This window comes from Macaca nemestrina, chromosome 11, assembly GCF_043159975.1.
Source record: "Macaca nemestrina isolate mMacNem1 chromosome 11, mMacNem.hap1, whole genome shotgun sequence".
NCBI lineage: Eukaryota > Metazoa > Chordata > Mammalia > Primates > Cercopithecidae > Macaca > Macaca nemestrina.
The window spans coordinates 126,671,005-126,698,045 of record NC_092135.1 but is presented as its reverse complement, the minus strand read 5'-3'; the positions used below and the strand labels follow the sequence as shown (position 1 = coordinate 126,698,045).

General features: G+C 37.8%; 2 long non-coding RNA genes across 2 annotated transcripts in view; one reads left to right on the top strand and one right to left on the bottom strand.

Moving 5' to 3' along the window:
- LOC139357017 (uncharacterized) overlaps positions 1 to 27,041 on the bottom strand; it is an 89,289-nt gene that overhangs the window by 8,594 nt on the left and 53,654 nt on the right. The window lies entirely within an intron of this gene.
- The window catches only part of LOC139357018 (uncharacterized), a 125,705-nt gene continuing 111,280 nt past the window's right edge, over positions 12,617 to 27,041 (top strand). The window contains exon 1 of the long non-coding RNA XR_011609622.1: positions 12,617 to 12,761. This is a non-coding gene — a long non-coding RNA (uncharacterized lncRNA). The remainder of the gene's footprint in view (positions 12,762 to 27,041) is intronic.

The following is a 27,041-nucleotide window of genomic DNA, read 5'->3' as shown; positions in this document are numbered from 1 at the left end:
ATGCTTTACAAATGCTTCTGGAGCGGGAAAATCTACAGAAATGCCTTTCAATAAACAATGAGGATAGCTATTTTAAAAATTCTATATTAAGCAGCCTATTAATGTTTCATTGTAGCAATCTTTTTCCAAGGCAATTGACTCTTCAAAATATCTCATGATGAAGAAACGTCTTTTATTTTAGTAAAGAAAAAAATTAATGTCTACCCAACTGATAACTAGTTCCAAAAATTATCAGAGGGAAAAATAACCATAATAATTTCTCCCCTGCCAAAACCATTTGAAGGAAAAAGATAATGTGCTTAATGCCTCTAGCGTTTCAAATAGATGAAAGCTTATAACTTATTTCCTCCACATAAGAAGCATGTCCTATGAGACGTAGAAGGATCTGGACTGTATCCCTCTGCTATTCAACACTTCTCTCTTTGTTGCTCCATTAAGGAAGGACTGGGCACTCCTTGGTAGGGACATGTCTTTATCCTATGAGGAAACATGGCCTTCCCTCTTTGTCCTCCAGAAAACAATATCCGGACATTTTGGTAGAAACTTTGTCAAAGTTTACCAATCCAGGATGGATCAATAAAGATATGCCATGTAGATCCAGAACATGCAGAGAGCAAAAGTCCATGAAGGAAAGTTCAACACTAATCTCATTTCTTTGTGTTCCTAGACCAGCCTCAGACTTCAGCTGCTCTTGTGAGCCTGGGACTCACTCAAAGTGGTGGGACTTTCTTGGTGTTTCTGTCCTCTCTCCACTCCCACCAAACTGTGCCTTTGCTCTGGGACAAGCTGGAGGCAGGAGAAAGTGTGCAGCTTTCCCTCAGCTTTCTATCATGGATAACGTGTCCAAGGAGGTTTCTTGGTCTCCCTCATGTGTAGTTGACCTTGTCATCTACCCTCTCTTACAAAGCAGTGAATCTTTTTCTGGGCTTTGGAAGCGGGAGCATTTTCTGTCCCTCTCGCAGTGGCTCATGACTTTTGCTGGCAAGAGAGAAGGGTCTGGGGAAGTAGGCAGGGGCTCTGTCATTTCCCCCAGCAGCAGCTTTTGACAGCCCAAGGAGAAGCAAGAGTGCTCTTTATTTTTAAACAGCTTTATTAAACAAACTTCACATATGTGACATGTACAATTTGATATGTTTGACATATGTATACACCTGTAAAAGTATCACCACAATCAAGATAATGAGTGAATCCACCACCTTCATGTTCCCTCGTGATGTTTCTCTCACCCTTCCCTATCTCCCTTCCCATGCAACCAAAGATCTGCATCTGTCAATATAGATTAGTTTGTACTTTTAGAATTTTTGTATGCATGGAATCATGCAATATTTACTCTTGTATGTATGTACATGTAGGTTTTCTGGCTTCTTTTACTCAGTGTAATTATTTTGAGATTTATTCATGTTGCATGCATCAATGTTTCATCCATGTTTATTGTTTAGTAGTATATCACTGTATGGATATACCACAATTTGTTCACTCATTCTTCTCTTGGTGGAAATTTGGGTTGCTTCCAGTTTTAGGCTATTAAACATAAAGCTTATGTGAGCATACACATCTCAATTTAAATAACAGAGGGAAGCTCTTTGAAAAAGTAAATAATATTTATTTGTGACTACAGCATTGCAATGGGAATACATATGTTATAGTAAATTATGTGTGTATTCAGGGAAATAAAGAAAGACAGAGTTCTTTTAAAGGAAAAAAGCTAGTAGGATTACATAATTGTTTTTGAAATAATTATCCTTAACTACAAGGATTAATAAGAAGGGTGACACTAGTCCCAGGTTAGACGGGCAGTTGCTGGGCAAATGTCTTTGCAATTTTTTTTTTCTTTTTGTAAGGTTGCAATGACCTTTGTACAAGATTGTGGTTTTTATAATCTTTTTCTTTATCAGGCATACAAACATGAGAACTCCCTCTTCATAGCCTTCGCTGGCTCTATTTGTCAGGATTTTCCTGACATTAGTGGCTTGATTTTGATTCTCACAAACTGTACATATATGCAAGTCTTTTCATGCCTGCAAGCTTTCTTTCTCTTGGGTAAATACTGAGGAGTGGTATGATTAAGTCATATAATAGGAATATGCTAACATTTTTATAAACTCCAAAAATATTTTCCCTGAGGTTGTAACATTTTACCTTTCCACCAGCATTGTATCAGTTTTATTTCTTTCCTATCTTTACCAACACTTTGTATGAAGAAAATCTCTGTAACTAGGGTTAAACAATGAGTTCTTAGATATAATACCAAAAGGGTCATCCAACAAATTGAGCTGTATCAAATTAAAATTTCTTCTTTTTAAAAAACACTGGTTAGAAAATGAAAAGCCATAGGCTGAGCTAATATTTGCAGAACACATATTTGATAAGATCTTTTCAACAGATACATTTTTTAACTATCAAAACTCAAAATAATAAGAAAACGATCATTAAAAATTGGATATAAAATCTGAAGACACTTTACCAAAGAAGACATTTAGAAAACCAATAAGTGCAAGTTACACAAATTAAAACCACATGACATGTCACCACACATGTATTAGAATGGCTAAAGTGAAAAACTGGTCTGTATTATTTGTTTTTAACTTTGTAATTTTAAGATAATTATAAATAAACATGCAGTTACAAGAAAAAAAAACAAAAGAATTCCCTGTACCAGGGGTTCCCAACCCGTGGGCCGTGGACTGGTACTGATCTACAGCCTGTTAGGAACCTGGCTGCCCAGGAGGAGGTGAGCGGCCGGTGAGTGAGCATTACTGCCTGAACCCCGCCTCCTGTCAGATCAGTGGTGGCATCAGAGTCTCATAGGTGTGTAAACCCTATTGTGAACTCTGCATGTGAAGGGTCTAGGTTGTGTGATCCTTCTGATCATCTAATGCCTGATCTGAGGCAGAAGTTTCATCATGAAACCACCCCCTCAAGCCCCTGGTCCATGGAAAAATTGTCTTCCACAAAACTGGTCCCTGATGCCAAAAAGGTTGGGAACTGCTGCCCTATACCATTCATCCAGTTTTCCCCAATGGTAACATCTTGCAAAACTATAGTACAGGCTGGGTGCGGTGGCTCACGCCTGTATCCAACACTTTGGGAGGCCAAGGTGGGCGGATCACTTGAGGTCAGGAGTTCAAGACCAGCCTGGCCGATATGGTGAAACCCTGTCTCTACCTAAAATACAAAAATTATCTGGGCATGGTGGCAGGCACCTTCAGTCCCAGCTACTCGGGAGGCTGAGGCAGGAGAATCGCTTGAACCCAGGAGGAAGAGGTTGCAGTGAGCCAAGATCACGCCATTGCACTCCGGCACAAGTGTCATAGCGAGACTCCGTCTCAAAAAAAAAAAAAGAAAAAAAAACCCCATAAAACAAAACAACAACAACAATATAGTACAATATCATAATCAGGAATTTGACATTGATACAATCCATAGACTTTCTTCAGGTTTCACCAGTTTTCATACATTCCTCTGCATATGTATTTGGTTCTGTGCAGTTTTAGCATGTGTATAGGTTCATGTGAACACCACTTCAGTCAGGGACCAAAACAGCTCCCTCAGCAGACCTCACCTGCTACCCTTCTATGACCACAGCCACTTATTGGGAACCACTAATCTGTTCTCCGTCTATAATTTTTTATGTTGTCATTTGTATTCTTTTTAAAATCCCTGTTTTTCTCTTCCCGTGATCACACCGCAGCCGCCACAATCCCTTGAACTTTGGTTCAGGTTCTCAGCCCTACTAAAGCTGCTAATAGAGTCACAGAGAAAGCTCTTGAGAATCTTTCCTTTGGAGAAATTGCCAGTGAAAATTTAGCAATGCATGGGAAGTGAGATCCAACCTGACAACTTTGCTATTAATAAGCAGACTTGTTTCAAACGCACAAGTCAAAAGACTATCAAAACTAAACATCTGAAACCATGTCTTATTAAATATACTTAGCTGAATTCAATACAATTATTGAATAGAATTAAATAGCATGCAAACCTGGAGAAACATTATTCCTGCAGTATCTCACTTTCCTAAGCTCCCGCTTCAATGTCTCCTCCCTGGACAGACACTTGCCTGCATGCCGCTTTATGACCACCTCTGGTTTATTCTCTTCTTTAAAGCTGTTGCCACATACTCTTTTGTGTCATTTCATTCCCAAACAATTGACTGATTCTCTTTTTTGGCTGACCCTACATGCAAGAAGTTTGGCGCTTTTCTACCTACACCTTATCTTCTTTTTGTTAAATAGGGCACCAAATGCTGAAGAGGCATTTTCTCCTGCTTTTAGATACTTTGGGTTTATAAGCAAGAAGTTGTTTGCTTGGTGTCTCCATTTATATCACTTAGGATGTGGGATAATGATGTTTTTATATCCTGATGCAAATAGCTCGTCATCACTTGAGTTCTGAAGGCTGTGTCTTCATAAATCCAACACTAGAGGTTTCTGCTCAGAAAACTAGGTCACTCCATAACATCTACAATGTGCCTCACTTTACAGTATAGTCTTACCCACTCTTACAACTGGGATGCACATATATTTATTTCATAAGAAATGAAAACATCAGTCAGTGATGTACTTTCTACTTGGCTGAGAATCAGCAACCTCTCACCACCAATTTTTATACTGATTTGCACACTTTTAAGTAAAACCTCTATCCATATGTGAGGAAAAGTAATAATTAAAAGCTAATCTCAAATTTTATCTAATCCAGCAAACTATACAATGTGGATTAGTTTCCAAAGCAAAACTGAATTTCTAAAAAGTGCAAATTAGTAAAATGTAACGACAGTTTTCAAAAGACACCAGTGCACTGTTCCTCACTATTCTCCCTTGAAAGTGAACAAATTTTCTCTATCACACTCATGGGGTAGCTTGAAAGATTAAATGAAAAACAAAAGGGAGATGAAGGAGTCTAGATGTGTCTGCAATAAATGATGCTTTATACGAAACTATGATATTTTGTGGGATTAGCAACAATTCATTTAATTGTTTCAGAAAGGACCATTGTCATTTATTACATCTGTGTTCTGTATCTATGCAAGCATCCATCTCACCTTACTTTCTAACATAGGTGATTGCATGTATGTGTATATGTATGTATACCTATATCTATCTATCTATCTATCTATCTATCTATCTATCTACAGAGATTTAAGGAATTGGCTCACATGATGATTGTATTTGTCCAGGTTCTCTAGAGGGACAGAACTAATAGGATAGATGTACAGATGAAAGGGACTTTATTAAGGAGGATTGACTCACACAATCACAAGGTGGAGTTCCACAATAGGCCATCTGCAAGCTGAGGAACAAGGAAGTCAGTCCCAAAACCTCAAAAGTAGGGGAAAGCTGAGAGTGTAGCCTTTAGTCTGAAAGCCTGAGAGCTACTCTTGGTGTAAATCCAAGAGTCCAAAAGCTGAAGATGTTCAAATGCAGGAAGCATCCAGCATGAGAGAAAGATGAAGAGCAGAAGACTCAGCAAGTCTGCTCTTTCCACTCTATCCTGCCTGCTTTATTCTAGCAGCGCTGGCAGCTGATTAGATGGTGCCTACCCAGATTGAGGGTGGGTGTGCCTTTCCCAGTTCACTGACTCAAGTGTTAATCTCCTTTGGCAACACCCTCACAGACACACCCAGGAACAATACTTTGCATCCTTCAATCCAACCAAGTTGACACTTAATATTAACCATCACAATAACAAAAGAATTGGCTAACATTTACACATATTATATATGTATTTATACATATATAAATGTATATATTAGTATATATATTTGTATGTGTATAGATACATTTATATAAATGCATATGTATATGTATGTCTTGGTGAGTCCAAAATCTGATGGGGGAAGCTGGTAGGCTGGGTATTCGGGAAAAAAGTTACAGTTTGAGTCTAAAGGCAGCCTGTTGTAGAACCAAGGAGAGAGCCAATGTTGCAGACGAAGTCCAAAGGGCATCTGCAGGCAGAACTCCCTCTTGCTCAGGAGAAGTCAGGTTTTCGTTCTAGTCAGACCTTTAACTGATCGGACGAGTCCCATCTACATTACAGAGGGCAATCTGCTTTACTCCAAGTCCACAGATTTGAATGTAAAGTGGATCTCATCCAAAACACCTTTGCAGAAACACCTGTAATAATGGTTGACCAGATGTCTGGGCACCATGGCCCAGCCATGGTAAACATAAAATTAATTATCACACTGATCATTATATTCTCCTTAATGGTTACATGTTTCAAAGTCACTGGTCCAATGAAACAATGATGGAGAGTAAGCTAGCTTGAAGACTTTTGGAAGAGCTTACTTGATTCTGGATGCCACTGGCCACATATTCTCACCCAACTATTCATCTGTATCCTGGCAACTCTATGGTGCCTGTTATCTCTAGGCTGGCTAATGTCACCTTAAATTCAAGCCTATAAATATCAAGAGGGAGACTCAAAATTCTCTACAACCCAACTATACTTTCCAGGATATTTGCTACTATAATCTGTTTCTAGACACAGAACTCTTCTGACACCAAATGTGGTAGGAACTGTTGTTATTTCCATAGCAACCAATTCTCCAACACCAACTGGGCATCCTGCAATTCAATTCTGACGCTATATATCTGGAGTTAATGTCAGGTCCCACAAGTGAAGGGCTCAGCCCCACAGGACTGCTCCCGCTTCAGATTCCAATCACAAGGCCAGGGCTTCCTGTACTTCTGACCAACTGGGTATGAATCGAGGGTTCCCAGATCTTTTTCTTAGGTTTGATAATGTCCTAAAATGGCTCACAGAACTCAGAAAAACCATTTACTATTACTGGTTTGCTCAGTATAGTAACTCAGAAACAGCCAAATAAGTGAGATGACAGGATAAGGTATATGGGAAGGGGTGTGGAGCTTCCGTGCCCTCTCTGGGCGAACCCCTCTCCCAGCACTTAGATGTCTTCACCAACCCAGAAGGTTCCTGAACTCCATTGCTGAGGGCTTGTATGAAGGCTCCATGTTATAAGCATGATTCATTAAATCACTGACCATTGGTGATGTACTCAATCTCCAGTCACTCTCCCCTTCCTGGAGGTCAAGGGTAGTGCTGAAAGTTCCAATCCTCTAAACATGCCTAGGTCTTTCTCACAGCCAGCCCCCATCCTGAAGCTACCTAGGTGGCCCAGCTACCAGTCATCTCATTAGCACACAAAAGACACTCTCATGACTCCAGAGATGCCAAGGGTCTTAGATGCTCTTGCGTCAGGAATCTAGGGAGTAAGACTAAATATTATAACAAATGATGCTTCTATCACCCCATCCCTCAGAGAATTACAAGGATTCAAGGAGCTTTGTGCCAGGAACCTAGGACAAATAACAAATTTATATTTATCATTATGTCATGATTTCACATTTGCCTAAGTACTCTCTGAAGGAACCGTTTCATGCCTTCTGTCTTGCCCTTTGTCATATCCACCGATGATCATTTCCCCCTAAACTGAAACTATTAACCGAAATATCCCACAACTTCCAGCCCCCTCAAACTACATACATACCCACAATGGAACTCATTATTTCCCCTCTTAAAAGCCTAAATCCATTATCCATAGAACATAAATCCAAAAACATTTTTTACAACAAAAATCAGAGCAAATCACTTCTCTGCTTAAAATACTCCAGTGACTTTCCATGCTCTAAAAATAAAATTTGAATATGGATTTTCAAATTTGACAAGAGTAAACCTTTGCTTGCCTTTCTGTCCTCCTCTCCCACCACACTGCCCCTCAACAACTATATCCCAGCCCTGTGGGTTCTGTTTGGTTTCCTTCCACATGCCAAGTGCCTTGCCAGCTCAGAAACTTGGAACAGCTTTTCATTGTGCCTGGCTAGCTCTTCCCTTCCTTGATACGACTGGCTCTGGGCTCTGTTCTTTTATTTTTTATTTAGAAACAGAGTCTCACTCTGTCACCCAGGCTGGGGTGCAGTTGCTCGATTTTGGCTCACTGCAACCTCTGCCTCCTGGGTTCAAGCAATTCTCTTGTCCACTGTTCAAGCAATTCTCCTATCTCTGCCTGCCAAGTAGCTGGAATTACAGGCATGCGCCACCACACCCGGCTAATTTTTGTATTTTTGGTAGAGACCGGTTTCACGATGTTGGCCAGGCTCGTCTCGAACTCCTGACCTCAGGTGATCCGCCTGTATCGGCCTCCCAAAGTGCTGGGATTATAGGTGTGAGCCACCACACCTGGCAGGCTCTGTTCTACTGTTTAGATCTCAGCTTAAATTGAACTTCCTCAAATAGGCCCTTCCTAACTACTCACCCTCAAGCAGATTCCTGGCCATTTTTCTTGCTGTATCTTTCACAACTGAATGTTGTAACCAGTGTTGTGTCAAACTATATGGGAACCTGGGCCAAAAGGGAAAATCAGTACTGTGACCCTGTCTTTATTACAAATTTTGATATTTTGTTCATCATGGATTTTTTTGCATTAATTTCAATTGTTCTTAAATACTGCATTAACACATTATTTACCTTAATTACTGAGTTTCTTACCATCTCCTTAAATTTTGTGTCCCAGGTAAGTGACTCACTTGCTTCACCTGAGACCTGGCCCTGTTGGTAACCCAGGCTTCTCTTTACTGTTAGACCAGTATGATGATTTTCAATCTGCAAATCCAGTCTAACCTGTAAGATTGTGCAGAATGCTGTCAAATATCACAGGGGTGACAGGGATGATCGTCCATGACTTAAAACTGTAAGAGATAATAGATGTGACAGGCAGAGGCAGAATAAGATGGGAAAGGTGGGTATCTGGGGTGGGAAGAAGAAGTATCCCTTGCAACCAAAGTGGGAGCTGAAACCAAATGCATAAGGATTAGGTCATCGGGGGAGCTGTGTGAGAAATAAATCAAAATGGCATTCTCTCCGTTTTCAGGGAAGTACAGAAATGACTCTCTGAAGTGGGTGGGCCCCATGTGACACACGGATAGCCACACAGGTTGGTCAGGTTGATGATGCCTGTGGCAGAACAGTGCACATTATATTCAGAGGAGACAATGAGTCATGCATCTCAAAGATCTGTTAGTGCAGGCTCTTTAGAAATGCATTAGACAAATATTAACACTCAAGACTGTAGAGTTCCTTTAGCTGATTTGATCATTATGTTTAAATCCTTTAAAGACAATATACATCCTTATTGCCTATACTTGAGCAGGCCATGCCTTCTACTCTACCCTTGATATTCCACTATCATAACGTTAAAGAAACAAGGAAGATTATTTTTAGGCTCCAGGTAACTAAACAATAAGAAAACTGAAATTTAACGTATGGGGAAGAAATCAAATTAATGAGAAAATCTTGGCCACACTGATAACAATGGAAAAAACGAAATAGGTAATAGTGACTGTGGTGGTTAATTAATACTGCATCTGGCTGAAGTAACCTCATTCTCAGTTAAAAGGATGATGTCCTTTGGAGGAAGAAGGGATGAGAGCAAGTGATGTTTACATACTTTATTACGGGTAATTATAATTATAGAAAGAATTTGAATGTTTTAAGAATTGTTTCAAAGTTAAAAAATCATAAAAGGGTAAAATAAATTTTAAAAGAGCAGATGGGGAACAAAAACAAAGGCATTTTAGAATAGTGATAGTGATCTTCTTTAGAATGACACAGATAAAAGGAGAATACTGAGTGCTAAGTATGCATCAGAGGAAGAATCACTGGAGAGGAGGAGGGGCCAGGCACCAAGGTTAGTTAGAGGAGATGAAAGGAGCTAGTCAGCATCTTCAAGTCAATCAGAAACCAGGGCAGAAAAAAATGATATAAGAAAGAAAACAAAACAAAACATGTGGAAATGTGCAGTGGTCTTCATTAGTTTGAAAGCTTTGCTTGTCTTAAGGTTTCTGTTTTAATGTTAATGCTGGACAGCTGTACCTAAATTCCAACGAGAAGATGGTATAATGAGGCATGTTCAACTCCTACTTCCTATCATGGCCTTAAGAATGTTCTAGGATGAGAGGAAGGATGCTTTTAATTGGCTAGGGGGCTTAGAATTTTATTTTTGGTTTATGCTGCCATCACCCTGCACTGTTGGGCTGCATTAGAAAGGGAGGTGGGAAAAGGGGGAAGATTTACGTGACCTATAGTGTTCTCATAAAGTTTAACAACCAGATCTCCCTTCAGCGAAAATTTTTTAAAGTAAATAAATAAATATTATCTGATTTATAGCATTAGCCAATGTCCATGTTGTAAGCACTACTGTCATGTCCATTTCAAACTATTGACGTGTAATCAATCACCAAAAGCAGGGTTTGGAAGCAATGCATGCAATTGGCCCTCACAAACTTGTGCAAGCACATGTTTGTACTGGAGTCCATTTTAATTCTCTACATAGCACTAAATAACTCACATTGCTCTTGTTTGTGCATTTATTGCTTCTCTTATGTAAACACAATCACCAACATTGAGGTCTTAGTCACTGCAAAATGTATAACAATATTGTCACTTAATAGGTACTCAAGCATCGTTGTGTGTACATTTATTGCTAACAGCAGCACCTAACACTTATAGAAATGCTTATTAGATACAGAGAATTGCTTTAAATTTTGAACTGGATGGTATAATTTGTTCAATTATTCACTCATGGCTCACTCTTGCCTTCTTCCCGGCAGGCAGAGCACATGTCACTACCCTATTAATTGGGGACTGAGATTGATGACTTGCTTTGATGATGTAATGTTAGTGGGTGTAAATATACTTTGCCAAAGTAGGAGCTTTAAATGAATTAATGAGGTTTCTTGCTATCTCTGGGCTTCTGCCCTCAGCAAGAGAACATTGAGGCCCAGTAGTGTTTCTCTTTCAGATTGGGACTGGAATAAAAAGACATGTGATAGTGAGTCAAGCCCAACTGAGTCAAAGGGAGCCTACTTAGGACCCAGCCAGCCCACAGCCTTCCAATAATGTAAGCAAGAAATAAATGTTGTAAGCCACTTAGATTTGGGGCTCTTTGTCACCACAGCGAAAGTTGAGTAATGCCGTGACAAACACAGTACTCATTCGAACTTTGTAACAACCCTCTGATGTAGTTTTTGTTATTACCATTCACATTTCATAGACGAAACTGTTAGAAAACGAAGAGGTCAAATGACTCAGAACTTTACGTGTCTGGTAAGTGGTATAGCTGGGAATTAGACTCAAGCTGACAGGCTCCAGAATCCACTCATTTCATAACATCACATTAAATAAATATGGTTAGGAAGAGGCACTGTGCTATTTTAATTTTAGCTCAAGAACTATATTTTGATAGATATTTTCAAAAGTTAAAAATGAGGTGACCATATGTCCTATTTTGCCATGGATAGTACTGGTTTACACCTGTTTTCCCAGCATAATTATGAATAGCCTCTTCTTTATCCTCAACATGTCTCAATCTGGTAAATTATATATCCACCCTATTTAAAACCTGCTTTCTTCCACAGCAGTGTTTTTGCAATCTCCTTCCACTTCATCGCTTCTCCTCACCAATCATCAGGCTAATACATGTCGTGACAAAACAACTGAATATCTTCTTCAGGAGAGGCTGGCTCTTATGTGGTTCACCTGCCAGTGTTGTCTATGTCCCTTATGAAGAGGTTGCCTTTGGTGATAAGAACCTGGGAACAATTTCTTCTTTAGGTGAACTCTAGGGTTTTTATTACATATGGAAATCCCCATGAACACAGAAAAAGAAAAAAAAACAAAGCCCAAGATGGATCTGGTTTACAATCCTAGTACAAAGGAACATTCGTGTTCTCTCCTGTTGAGTTGGTGAATCAGTCAAATAAGCAGATGCTAAGGTACACACATTTAAGGAAATATGTACGGGCAAATGTTCCAAGGAAAAGAACATGCAAGAGATTATTATATAGCAATGTATAGCATTATTTATGTAGATAAAAGCAAATTGAGGGGCGAATAAACTTAAAAGAACCAAACACCTGCAGAAGAGAGGGGCCGGGGGCAGGGCCTCCATTCCTTAGGTACAGCTCGCCTTACGCTTAACATCAATTGTTTCTCCTTTCAAACCTCTCTAACAGATCTAAACTAGAATGTTGATGAAAAAATTACAAGACCTTTAAACCACATTCTTACTTAAAAGGATCGTCCAAATTTTATTTTTTAAAAGCCAGAATAGTATCTCATTTCACGTCTGCATTGTGTGTAATTTCACAGCACCCAGTTTCACAAGATGCCATTTATTAAGGGCAGTTAGAATAGAATTCTTAGACTGTAGCCATTTCAAACAAACTATTACAGCAGGGAGTTTTATAGTGAAAAGTGGTTTGTTTTCTGTCATTTTCTTGGCGCAATGGATATCTTTTAAAGAATTACTATATCCTCCCTTTCTTATATTCATTTTCTGTACTGTAATTATAGATATATGTATAACGATTGTCAAATACTGGTTAAACATATGGAGGTCATATTTACTGAAACCCAATATGTTCCAGAATCTGTGTTTTACTGAATCATCTCATGTCATCTTTTTAATGACCTTGTGACTAGGTCTTACATCACTCACGCTGACAGATGAGAAATAGGGACTGAGGGGGATGAAGCAACTTTCCCTGAAGTTCCAATGCTTTTAAGAGTCAAGGTCTTTCCGTCTCCAAAAGCCCTGTTTTTTCCCTTGGTTTGTGATATTCATTTTGGCTCCTGCTGTAATGTACACCGAAACCTCAGGCTGCTGAGCTAATATTGGTGGTTTTAAGAAGAAAATCTGGTGCCTTTACCTGTTAGACAAGTCACCTAGGATCCTGTTGTTTAAGGTGTTTTATTTTGTGCTTTCCGTCTACTAAAGCATACATGATGATATTCACATAGGTGGTGTTCATGGATTTTCATATTACACTCTGAGGAACAAACAAGATGAATGTGTGTTACGGAAAAGAAGTCATTGCTGTCTCTATTAGTTTCTCTTTGAATTTCTTCTCAGCTTGCTCTCTCTCAATGCACTGTGGTTGCCATTCCTAGTGTTTTGTTAATCTGCATGTCTTCCGCATCTTTTGTAATTTTCTCATTTTATTCTTGATATGGATCATTTGTGCCTTCTCATTTTTTTTCTTACTTGACCATTGTTTCTAGAGAGTTACCAGTTATATGGTCTTTAAAAATTTGCTTTTATCTTTGTCCACCCTGTGTAATATATGCCGGTTTTCCATTTTATTAATATAGTGTCTATTTTTTTCTTTGGGCTTATTTTACTCTTCTTTTTTAAGTGTCTCAACACAGATTTCCAGCCTTTCTTCTTGCTCTGTCTACTGCTTTAGCTGCTTCCCACACATTTTGATATATTATATTTCCAATTTTTTTCTGATTTTCTTTGTGACTGCTTTGGCCCCTGGCCTGAATTTTTTTCTAAGCATATAGGGATTTTTTTAGTTTGTTTCTTATTTCTAGTAATTTAGTGAAATAAGAAGACATATGCTCTATTATTTTAGTTATTTAAAAATTTTGACACTTATCCTTAAGGCCTAGCATATGGTTAATTTTTGTAAATGTTCCAGAAGTGCTTGGGGGAAAAAAAGTATATTATGTACTTATAACATGCAGTGTTTTATAGTCCAGTATGTTCATTTGGTTACATTTGTTAATTGTATTATTAAAATCTTATAAATTCTTACTATTAACTTTGTCTGTTTCTTCTATCCATTACTGATAACTTAGGTTATGATTTCCCCCTATGATTTGGGTTTGCTTATTCCTCCTTTTGGCTTTGTCATTTTTATAGTTCTTATATTTAAGGTCACGTTAATAACTATGTACAGATTTAGAATGTTTATTCTTCTTCATAAATTTTATTATTATCATAAAGTAATCTTAATCATCTGAATAATAATTCATCTGTCCTTTAGATCTTTTGGTCTGAGGTAGGAAAATCACCTCCCTAATACCCAGTATTACTTGTATGATATCGTCTCCTGACATTTTATTTTAAAATTTTCCACAGGTTTTAGGTGTGTCTTTTATAAACTGCCTACAGACGTTTCCCCCTCTCACTCAGCATGAAAATCCATGCCTTTTAATTAGACCAGTTCCATTCCTCTCAATATAATTATTGTTCTTTTTGAGTTTCAAATCAACCCTCGCATTTCCTGCATTTTATTGTTCATACCTGGTTTTATCCTTTTAATCATTATACTAGAAATTGTAACATTCTTAATTAACTTGTCAAAACTATTGTTTTCTGCACCTTTTGACCCTCTGTCTGAAATAATTTTGTTTCTGCCCGAAATATATCCTTTGTAATTTATTTTAATAACAACAGAACAGCTCTATTAGGTGTGGTTCATATTTGATGATAATTTTTCATAAGTTTTTGTTCATTTGAAAGCTTCCTTATTTTGTCTTATTTAAAAAAAATAAACTTTACTGCGTATATAACCATACATCATAAATTCTCTTTCTCACCACTTTAAAGCCACAGTGTCATTGTAGTTACTGAGAAGGTAGCTAACAGTTCTGCTGTTGTTCCTTGTAATGTGTCTTTTCTCTCCAGCTACTTTTATTTTATTTTATTTTATTTTATTTTATTTTATTTATTTATTTTATTTTATTTTTTTTTCTGAGACGGAGTCTCGCTCTGTCGCCGGGGCTGGAGCGCAGTGGCCGGATCTCAGCTCACTGCAAGCTCCGCCTCCCGGGTTCCCACCATTCTCCTGCCTCAGCCTCCTGTGTAGCTGGGACTACAGGCGCCGCCACCTCGCCCGGCTAGTTTTTTGTATTTTTTTAGTAGAGACGGGGTTTCACCGTGTTAGCCAGGATGGTCTCGATCTCCTGACCTCGTGATCCGCCCTTCTCGGCCTCCCAAAGTGCTGGGATTACAGGCTTGAGCCACCGCGCCCGGCCTCCAGCTACTTTTAAAATTGCTTTCTTTATGTTTGATTTTCTGCAGTTTTACTATAATGTGTGAATTTTTAATTTATCTTGCTTGAAATCTGCTAGTTTCCTTGCATTGTGAATTGGTCACTTCTAACAGTTGTGAAAATTCTCACCCATTATTTCTTCAACTATTGCCTCTGACTCATTCTTTTTCTCCTTCCTTGCTAGATTTCTGATTTAAAATATGGTAGACCTTTTCTTTCTATCCTCTGTCTTTTAACTTCACTTTATTTATTTACTTATTTATTTTCTTTTTTAATTCTTTATGCTGCACTCTGGATAATGTCCAGTTCATTAACTTTCTCTGCAGCTGTCTCTAATTTGTTGCTAATTGCATGAATGGAGGGTTTTTAAAAAATATATTAATGATGGAAATGTTTAAACATACACAAAAGGAGAAAGGAAAAGAATCATAAAATGATCCTGATATGGTTGTAATTCACATACAATCATTATTTATATATGGCCACTATTGTTTTACTTATAGACTCCTATCCCCTTATTATGCATTGACTTTTAAATTTCAGCTATTTTTTTATTCCTGGATAGTCTGTTTCTTCTTCAAATCTATTCTGTCATCTTTTATGGCTTCATATTTTTTACTAATATTGTCAAGTTTATCAATTTTATTTTTTAAGCACAGTAAGCATAGTTTTTATAATCTATTGTGTATTCCAATATATGATGTATTATACTTCTATTATTTGTACTTCTATTTTTTGTTCATTTATTATTTCTGCTTATTATGTCATATGGTACCTATTTGTGCTGGCAAGTTAACTTAGAAAAAAAAAAAAACAAAAAAACGAGCTTGATATTTTAAGATTTAGGGTAAGGGTACATTCTTCCAAAGAGGATTTTCATTTGTTATTGCCAGGCTCTAGGGCACAACTAGTTAGGGACCACCTTAAGTAGAACTCTATGCTGAGGTTCCTTGGACCACCAAGGAAGCGCAAGCCTGCATTGCTCATGGTCTGGAACAGCTCTATTAGGTATGGTTCACCTAGGTATGGTTTATTTTGAGAGATTAGCACTTTCAGATTCCAGTTTATTTGGGGATTAAGTCTTTTACTAGACTTTCTATGTTAGGTGTGCTCTGGGCTTTGATTTGGTTCTTTTGCTCACTCCATAAGGCTATCAAAGTAAAATGTTAAGTTTACCAAAACTGTCACATTCTCTCAGGGCAGAAGTTGCTGCTCTGCTAGTTACCTCCCTGTTTTCCTCTTGATAATTTGTCCTAGTAATTCCTCACTTTCATATTTATGAAATTTAAAATATATATATTTTTTATCCTTTATGTATAGTATTTTTCAGCAGGAGGTTTGGCTAGAATACCTAATTGACCATAATCAAATTCAGAAAAGGGATATACTATTTCAGGTACTTACATAAAGGTCAACCAATTCTAACCCAAAAGCCATCCAAGTCATTTTTCTTTTTTTTCTCCTGTCTCATCTACTCTCACTCCCCAAATTACAATGTGTAATTCTAGTTTTTTAAATACTGTAATATAACATATTTTAAAATACTGTAAGATATTTATGTTTTTAAATACTGTAATATAACATATTTAAAAAGATTTAAAAAGTGTTCATTCATGTTATTTGGATTTTTTTCTCATAAAAGAAAAAAGAAAAATGTATTTTTATAAGACAGTTTTATGGTAAGAATTTTCTTTGACTTAGGTTATTTCTTGATGGAAAGCAGCAAAGTATTCAGAATGTGATGAAATATAAGTATTCAAAAAGTATTCAGCAGTATGGTTATTGATATACTTATTTCACAGTCATTGTTATATGGAACAGTTATTGCTATATTTATTTCAAAATAAAATTATTGAGTATCAATCCACATTTCCAGTAGGCATAGTACATTTTAAACTGACATTATTTAAACAATGCTTTCAGTGTCAAACTTTCTTTTAGTTTCAAATTGTAATTAATAATTAAAATTCTTTTTCAGTTCATTTTTCCTGGAACTGTTCTTATGCACACAACAGAAAGGAAAGAGTGTTGGGATTTGTTTAGTGTCTAATATGATCAATAGGTTTTATTTTGTGTCCTGACTATGATGAATTGCCTGAGGAGTCCTCTTTAAAATAATTTGTATGTTCGTGTGTAAATAATTATATAATATATTGACAAACAACTTCTAGCTACAAGAGAAGGGAAATAACCTGTGTGTTATTTTCACTATCCATGGCCTACTATATGCCAGAAAGACTGTTAGGTGCCTAACACATTAGTCCTTGGATCACACCCGCAGGTGGATACCTCCCTCACCAATCTCTGTCACACAAGTTATTTTTGCTCATGTCACACAACTGGTAAGTGATAAAATGAAATTTTATCCATTCCACACCAAAGAATGTCTCAGTTAGGGTTTGCATTCAACTGCAAGGGAGAGCCCAATTAATTTGTGAATTAAAAGATTCAGGGACATTCTTTTTCTCATATAACAGTAAATTCAGTGGTAGGAGCACAGGTTAAGAGCGGAACCCTCTTTACTTCTTTTCACTTTCTCTCACAGATCCATGGAAACTATTGAAGACCCTAACATCACATCCTCATTCTAGACAGGAAGGAAGATGGCAATTCTATACTTGTGCTTGTGTATCAATTATTGTACAGAACTGAATTATGTGGCCATACCCAGCTGGAAAAAACTCTAAGAAGGATAGTTTTTAGCTTTCCAGCCTCATGAGTTGAGATGCAGAATCCAGAAGGGGGTTAGAGAGTGGGTATGTGTGTGTGCCAACCCACATTAAATGTCGTAAGGGCTGTATCTTTTTCCCATTAAATCAAGCTACCTTAGGGATAATGCTAAATATCATAATTTAATCAAAGAACTTTCTACAGTAAAAATCAATAAAATAGCATTTTACAGCACTTCAGTGTTTACAAAATACAACAATCCATTGAGATATTTATCACCAACCCCACTGAAAGTTGAATCACGTCTTTATTTTAAATCTCATGCTAATTATACTTCAACAAACCAGCTCCCCAGTATTTATTTATAATCCTCTCATTTAGACGAAAAGACATTTGGGGCTTATAAAAAAACTCTGAGAGATATTTTATTACCTTTTCACTCATTATGTAATTAAAACTATGATTATAAACTTTATTAGCTTTTATCCCCTTTTTCACTGTCGCTTTTACATTTTGGCTCAAAGAAAATTGAAAATAAATCAAGAAAAACACACCAAATAATAAATTGATATACTGTGATGATTAATTAGAAGAAATAAGCATTAATATGACTCTAATAAACAAAATTATTACTAATGAAATTTAAGTTGATTATTTAAAAACTAAAACTTCATACATTGATTTACTTATTTAACAAATATTTACTGAGTACTTAATTTGTCCAGTTACTAAATATTGGTATGAAATGGTCATCATTAGCTTTTTTTTTTTTAATGACATTTCACTCTTGTTGTTCAGGCTGGAGTGCAATGGTATGATCTCGGCTTACTGCAACCTCAGCCTCCCTGGTTCAAGCGATTCTCCTGTCTTGGCATCCTGAGTAACTAGGATTACAGGTACGTGCCACCACACTCAGCTAATTTTTGTATTTTTAGTAGAGATGGGGTTTCACCATGTTGGTCAGGCTGGTCTTGAACTCTTGACCTCAGATGATCCACCTGCCTTGGCCTCCCAAAGTATTGGGATTACAGGCGTGAGCCATCACACCAGGCCAGTAGCTCTTAATTGCATCAAATCACTTAGAGGTATGACAAATTTATCCACTTATTTTTTAAATTCAGGCAAACATTCTTTTTTTTTTTTTCAATTTTCTAATATCATGTGACAAACCAAAATAATAATAGATCACTGCTGTTGCAAGTCCCTGTAGACCAGTCCATCGGGAAACATGCACCTGACCCCCTACTCCAGGAGCTGCGTATGTGACTGTGTATGCTTCCTGACAGCAACCCATTCATTCATTTTCTCTCCAATTTTCACTTCTGCCTTCTGGGCATTTAGCTCCACTGTCTGATGGTCATGTTTGAAAAGTCTATTATATTTTTTAAAACTCACTTTTGATAAACTATAAAGAAACTTATTAGAAGTATGTAAAACATGTTTAATCTTAGATATATTTAATTACTCTTAATTGGTTACACATACACTAACAATTATTTAAAGTTCAGAAATGATTTTAGGTTTTAGTTAAAATAAGTATCTAGTCTCTTGTGCAGTATTTCCTGTAACAATGATGGTCATAATGTCTTTGCAGCATTCTCGCCATGTGGTGAACTACCCTTCAAATATACAAAGCAAAATCTAACTGTCAAAATATAGTAAGTAAGGTAAATCATTATATTTTATTAAATTACTAACTTCATGGATAATTTATCACAAATCTAATTCAACTCAAAAAACATTTGTTGAGCTTTTATATTTTTCAGGTGCTAACCACTGTCTAAGCTCTATATGGGGCACTTAGCCCCATCGTGAGGGATGCAGAGAGCAGTGACTTATGCCTGGAAGAAATAATGACTAAGATGGGTATCGCAGGATGAGTAGGAGTGTCTTCCGGGAAGAAGGAGCAGCATGATCAATGGCATGAAAACTTGAGTTTACGTGATGTGTACAAGAAACTGGAACTCAACCCCATTTTATAATGAGAGTCAGTAGAGGATGATAATTAAGTGTATAGACTCTGGAATCAGACTGTTTAGATTTCCATAGCAGGCCTAATACTTACTGGCTTGGTAACCCTGAAGTTAAATCTTCCCATGTTAAAAAATGGGAATACTAGCATTATCCACCTATAACGGTTAGCATTTTTAAAGAAACAGAAGCAAGAGAATGTGAATATAGAGAGATTTATTTAAAGGAATTGGCTCATGCGATTACGAAGGCTGAGTCCAAATTCTGTAGGATGGGCCAGTAGTCTAAGGATTAAGGGAAGAGCTGATGTTGGAATTCAAGACCAAAGGCCATCTGTTTTACTCAAAATCCATCAATTTAAATGTTAATCTCATCCAAGGAAGCACACTCACAGAAATTACCCCGAATCATATTTGGCACCATGGCTCAGCTAATTTGACACATAAAATTGACCATTGCACCATCTCAAAATGTTCTAAACATTAAACAACGTAATATACGCAAACAATTTAGAATAGTGCCTAATATACTGTAAGCCCTCAATAAGTCTAAGTTGTTTTATCTGGAATGTAAAGAGTGTTTGCAGTAATAGATGAGACTAGAGAGGGATCCTGGGTTCACACCATTTAAAAACAGTATGCCATGCTATAGAACTTTTGTTTGTAACTTATAGGAAACCATGAATGCTGTGGTCATACTTGTACTTTAAATAGATTACTCTGACAATAGTTTGTAAGGTAGAATTGCAGAAGTACGAACCTAAAGACAACATATGTCAGATAGAACATCAGTATCATATTCTACCTTCCTTCTTGCTGCCAAGCCTCAAAAGCCTAAATGATATTTCCTAGACTCTCCTGAGGTAGCGTTCTGGATGCACAAGCCGCACCACTAATTAGGTGCATCAAGTGGCCATGTGACCTAAGATGCTTATTATGGGATGATTGTTATCTGATTCTTCAAGCTGTCAATTTTGGTGTGTTCATAAGTCCTCCATTATCAAGTAGAAAAGCTAAAATAAATTAGTGGGCTCCAGTAGGTTCTGGAGGAATAAACAAGTTGCATGAGCCAATGACTCTCAGTATTGACTCTGGATATATTGCCACTTCTTACTCCACCCACTGAGGAATTTACAGGACTGTAGACTGAGGAAGAAAAAATTAAACCCTGAAAAACATATGATTTAACAAAATATCCTATTCCATCTGGAAATGGAATCCTAAAACAATATTGTCAGACTTAGGGGTGGCCCTAAAGGTCAGTGGAGAAAATAATCCTCGCATTGAGGAAACCTACAAGAAGTTCATTTTGTTTTCCTTTTATTTCTGGGAAAGAAAAATATCTAGATATGTAGATCTATACCAATGAATTAGAAGCTGATGGCTTGGCAAGATGGTTGGATGTTTGGAAGAAACAAGGTTACCAACAGCAAAGTCTGGGAAAGTGGCATGTAAGTAGGCTTCTCAGAATGACAGCAGAGTGAAAGCAATTTGTGTTGTTAGAATTTTTGTCTCTAATGTACACTCTGAAGATACTTAGGACTCAGTACTCAGAATAGGTGCACCACTCTCTGGTTGTCAGTGAGCTTCTTTCACCAGTCACGCCAGTGTTTTCTTAGCGGGACATACTGGCAGGTGTGGTGATGCCATGTGAGTTCAACTATATGCTTAACCAAGGTTGGTCTGGTTAACACAACTGCTGACTTTTCAGTCTCCAATATACAGACCAATATTGAGCCCCTAAAAAGGTGTGATATTCCAGGGCAACAACCATTCACCTGACAGAAAATTTATTACATGGAAACCTTTTCCCTCTTTAGGCCAAACAATTATTTTCACATAGATTGGCCTCTATCTATTCCTATAATGCTCTGTTCAAAACCATCATTTGAAGAGTCACTAAATGCTTATTCACCATCACAATATTCCATGCAATATTACCTCAGACCAAGGAGTTCAAGAAGCAAGAGAGTCATGTCTATGTGACTCACTGATCTTAATATACACGCCATCCTCCAGAAGCAGTTACTCATATAATATGGAGGAATGATCTACTAAGTAGTCAACATCATATGGGAGAAAATGTATCATGAGAGTCAAGCATTGTTGTAAAAGCTGCAGTAAATGTACAAAATGAGCAGCGAATATATGATGTTGTTCCTCCCGTAACCAGAGTATAGAGTTCTAGGAACCAAAAATTAGAAAGGAAAATGATTTTATTCACTTCTACTATAGTAGTTTTTATTTGCTCCCATTATAGTAGTTTGCTAGAGCTGTCATAACAAAGTACCGCAACTGAGTGACTTAAACAGGAGAAATTTGTTGTCTCACAGTTCTGAGAGCTAGAAGTTCAAGATCAAAGTGTCATCAGGGTTGATTCCTTCTGAGACTTCTAAGGAACTAATATGGTTTAGCTCTGTGTCCCCACCTAAATCTCAGGCTGAATTGTGAGCCCAAGTGTTGGAGGTGGGACCTGGTGGGAGGTGATTGGATCATGGGGGTGGCTTCTAATAGTTTAGCACCATCCCCCCAGTGCTGTCTCATGAGTGAGTTCTCACAAGATCGGGCTGTTTAAAAGTGTGTAGTGCTTCCCCTTTCACTCTCTCTCTTCTGCTCCGTGATGGTAAGACATGCTTGCTTCCCCTTCTCCCTTCCATTATGATTGTAAGTTTCCTGTACAGCCTGCAGAACTGTGAGTCAAGTTGATATAGTTTGACTCTGTGTCCCCGCTGAAATCTCCCCTTTAACTGTAATAATGCTCATGTGTCTGGGAGGGACCCAGTGGGATTCAATCAAATCATGGGGTTGGGTTTTTCCTGTGCTATTCTTGTGATAGTGAATAAGACTCATAAGATCTTATGGTTGTATAAAGAGGAATCTCCCTGCACATGCTCTCCCTCGCCTGCTGACATGTAAGGTGTGCCTTTGCATCAGCATACACTGGATGTGAGACATGGAGTCAAAGGAGATCATTTTGGAGCTTTAAGTTTTGACTGTCCTGCTAGATTTCAGACTTGCATGAGGACTGCACCCCTTCATTTTGTCCAATTTCTCCCGTTTGGAATGGATGTATTTACCCAATGCTGGTACCCTCATTGTATTTAGGAATTGACAAGCTTGCTTTTCATTTTACAGGCTCATAGGCAGAAAGGACTTGCCTTGTCTCAGATGAGACTTTGGACTATGGCCTTTTGAGTTAATGCTGAAATGAGTTAAGACCTTGGGGGACTATTTGGAAGGCATAATTGGTTTTGAAATGTGAGGACATGAGATTTGGGTGGGGCCAGGGTTAGAATGATATTGTTTGGCTGTATTCCCACCCAAATATCATCTTGAATTTTAGCTTCCAAATACCCATATGTCATGGGAGGACTGTGGTGGGAGGTAATTGAATCATGGGGGTGGGTCTTTCCCATGCTGTTTCGTGATAGCAAATAAGTCTCACAAGATCTGATGGTTCTATAAAGGGGAGTTCCCCTGTACATGCTCTCTTCTCTTCTACCATGTAAGATGTGACTTTGCTCCTCATTCACTTTCTGCCATGATTGTGAGGCCTCCCCAGTCATGTGTAACTGTGAGTCCATTAAATGTCTTTCCTTTATGAATTACCCAGTTTGTGGTATGTCTTTATTAGCAGCATTAGAATGAACTAATACACAACTACACATCTTTTTCTTCATAAATTACACAGTCTCAAATAGTTCTTTATAGAAGTATAAAAACAAACTAATGCAGAAAATTGGTACCAGAGAAGTGGGACATTGCTATGAAGATACCTGAAAATATGGAAGCAACTTTGGAACAGGGTAATGGGCAGAGATTGGAACAGTTTGGAGGGATCAGAAGAAGACAAGAAGATGAGGGAAAGTTTGGAACTTCCTAGAGACTTGTTGAATGGTTATGACCAAAATGTTGATAGTGATATGGACAGTGAAGTCCAGGCTGAGGTTGTCTCTGACGGAGATGAGGAAGTTATTGGGAACTAGAGTAGAGTTCACTCTTGGCTAAAGCAGTATGTTTGCTTTAGCAAAGATACTGGCAGCATTGTGTCCCTGCTCTAGAGATCTGTGGAACTTTGAACTTGAGAGAGTTGATTTAAGGTATCTAGTGGAAGAAATTTCTGACCAGCAAAGTGTTCAAGATGCGGCCTGGCTGCTTCTAAAAGCCTATACTCAAAAGTCATTACTTTGACCTGAAACTAGAACTTATATTTAAAAGGAAGGCAGAGCATAAAAGTTTGGAAAATTTGCAGCCCTTCCACGTGATACAAAAGAAAAACCCATTTTCTGGGAAGGAATTTAAGACTGCAGGAATTTGCATAAGTAAAGGAGAGTCAAATACTAATAGCCAAGACAATGGGGAAAATGCCGCCAGGGTATTTCAGAGACCTTTGCAGCAGCCCTTCCCATCTCAGGCCTGAAGGCTTAGAAGGAAAAAATGGTTTCATGGGCTAGGCCCAGGGTTCTGCTGCCCTGTGCAGCCTTGGAACATGATACCCTGCATCCCAGCTGCTCCAACTCCAGCCATGGCTAAGAGGGGCCAAGATAGAGGTTGGGTCATTGTTTCAGAAGGTCAAACCCCCAAGTCTTGGTGGCTTCCATTTGGTGTTGGGCTTGCAAGTATGCAGAAGGCAAGAATTGAGGTTTGGGATCCTTTGCCTAGCTTTTAGAGGACGTATGGAAACAACAGGATATCCAGGCAGAAGTCTGCTGCAGGGGAAGAGCACTTATGGAGAACCTCTACTAGGGCAGTGAAGAGGGGAAATGTGGGGTTAGATCCTTCATACATAGTTCCCACTGAGGCATGGTCTAGTGGAGCTGTGAGAAGAAGGCCACCATCCTCCAGACCCCAGAATGGTAGAGCCACCAATAGCTTGCACCGTGCACCTGGAAAAGCTGCAGGCATTCGATGCCAGCCCCTGAAAGTAGCCATGGACACTGTACTCCACAGAGGACACTGTACTGCCCAAAGCCCTGGGAGCCCACCCCTTGAATCAGTGTGGCCTGATGTGATACATGGAGTCAAAGGAGATTATTTTGGAGCTTTAAGTTTTAATGACTGCCCTGCTGGGTTTCAGACTTGCCTGCGTAGCCCCTTTGTTTTGGCCAATTTCTCCCATTTGTAATGACAGCATTTACCACGTGCCTGCACTTCCATTGTATCTTAGAATTAACTAACTTGTAATTTATTTTACAGGTTTATAGGCAGAAGGGACTTGCCTTGTCTCAGATGAGAGTTTGGACATGGACTTTTCAGTTAATGCTGAAATGAGTTAAGAGTAGGGGAACTGTTGAAAAGGCATGATTGTGTTTTGAAATTCGAGATGAATGTGAGATTTGGGAGGGACTAAGGGTGGAATGACATGATTTGGTGTTCCCACTTAAATCTCATGTTTAATTGTGATCCCGAATATTGAAGGTGGGGCCTGGTGGGAGGCATTTGGATCATGGGAGTGGTTTTTAATAGTTTAGCACCATCCCCCTAGTGCTGTCTCATAAGTGAGTTCTCACAAGATCTGGTTGTTTAAAAGTGTGTAGGACTTCCCCTTTCACTCTCTGTCTCTCTTGCTCCATGATGGTAAGACACGCTTGTTTCCCCTTCACCCTTCCACTGTGATTGTAAGTTTCCCGAGATCTCCCAGGCATGCTTCCTGTATAGCCTACAGAACTGTGAGTCAATGAAGCCTCTTTTCTTCATAAATTACCCAGTCTCAGGTAGTTCTTTATAGCCATATGGGAATGGACTAATACAGAGAGTAACTCTCTCACTTAGCTTATGGCGATTGGTGGCTAATTTGATATTAGCCTTGAATATAAATATCCTAAATCCTATACTAAAAAGGTACAAAATAGCAAATTGGATTTAAAAAAAAAGCCATCCTCTGTGGTGTTCAAGACACCCATCTCACATGTAATGACACGCACGGACTCAAAGTAAAGGGTTGTAGAAAGATCTATCATGCAAATGGAAATCAAAAAAGAGCAGGGGTCACTATTCTTGTATCATATAAAACAAGTGTTTAAATCAACAATAAAAAGGAGACAAAGAAGGGCATTACATAATGATAAAGCTTTCAACTTAACAAGAGGATTTAACTGTCCTAAATACCTCTATATTGAATATTGGAGCACAAATACTTCTACACCTGGGAAAAAACATAGACAGCCACACAATAATAGCAGGGTACTTCCACAGCCCACTGGCAGCATTAGATAGATCCCTGAGGAAGAAAACTAAAAAAAAAAAAATTGAAATTAAATTAGACATTTGACCAATTGGATCTAATAGACATCTATAGAACACTCCATCCAACAACCACAGAGTATTCTTTTCATCTGCACATGGAACATACTCTAAGATTTACCACATGCTCGGTCATAGGACAAATCTCAATAAATTCAGAAAAATCAAAATCATACTAAGCATATTATTATATGACATTAGAGTAAAAATAGAAATTAATACCAACAGAAACTCTCAAAACCACACGATCACAAGGAAACTAAAAAACTTGCTCCTGAATGACTTTTGAGTAAACAGTAAAAAAGGCAGAAATTTTAAAAAATTATTTGAAACAAATGAAATTAGAAGCACAACATACCAAAATCTCTGAGATGCAGAAAATTCAGTATTTAAGAAGGAAAGTTTATAGCACTAAATGCCTAAATCAAGAAGACAGGAAGATCTCAAATTAGCAACCTAACATCACACCTAAAGAAACTAAAAAAAGCAAAAACAAATGAATCCCAAAGTTAAAAGGGGAAAAGAAATAACTAAAATTAGAGCAGAACTAATTGATATTAAAGTCCAAAAAAAAAAATTACAAAAGATCAATAGTATAAAAAGCTTGCCCTTCAACAGGATAAACAAGATGGATGGACTGCTAGCTGGGTTAACAAAGTAAAAAAAATAGAGAAGATCCAAATAAGTACAAAGAGAAATAAAAAAAGTAACATTACACCCAATCCCACAGAAATACACAAAATCCACAGGGATACCACTATGCACACATATTATAAAAACTAGATGAAATGGATACATTCCTAGAAATACATGATCTCACAAGATTGAATCAGGAAGACATTGAAATCCTGCACCGATGAATAATGAGTTCTGAAATTGAATCAATAATAAAAATACTACCAATAAAAAAAGCCCAGGACTAGATGGATTCACAACCAAATTTCATCAGATGTGAAAAGAAGACCTGGTACCAACCATACTAAAACTATTCCAAAAAATTAAGGAGGGATTCCTCTCTCACTCATTATACAAAACCAGTATCATCCTGATCTCAAAATCTGGCAAAGCACAATAAAAAAAGAAAACATCAGACCGATATATGTGATGAAAATAGATGAAGAAATCTTTGACAAACTACTAGCACACCAATTCCAGGAGCACATGAAAAAGTTAATACACCATGATCAAGTGGGCTTTATTCCTAGAATGCAAGGTTGGTTCAACATATGCAAATCAATAAATGGCATTCACCACATAAGCAGAATTAAAAACATAAACCATATAATCATCTTAATAGACA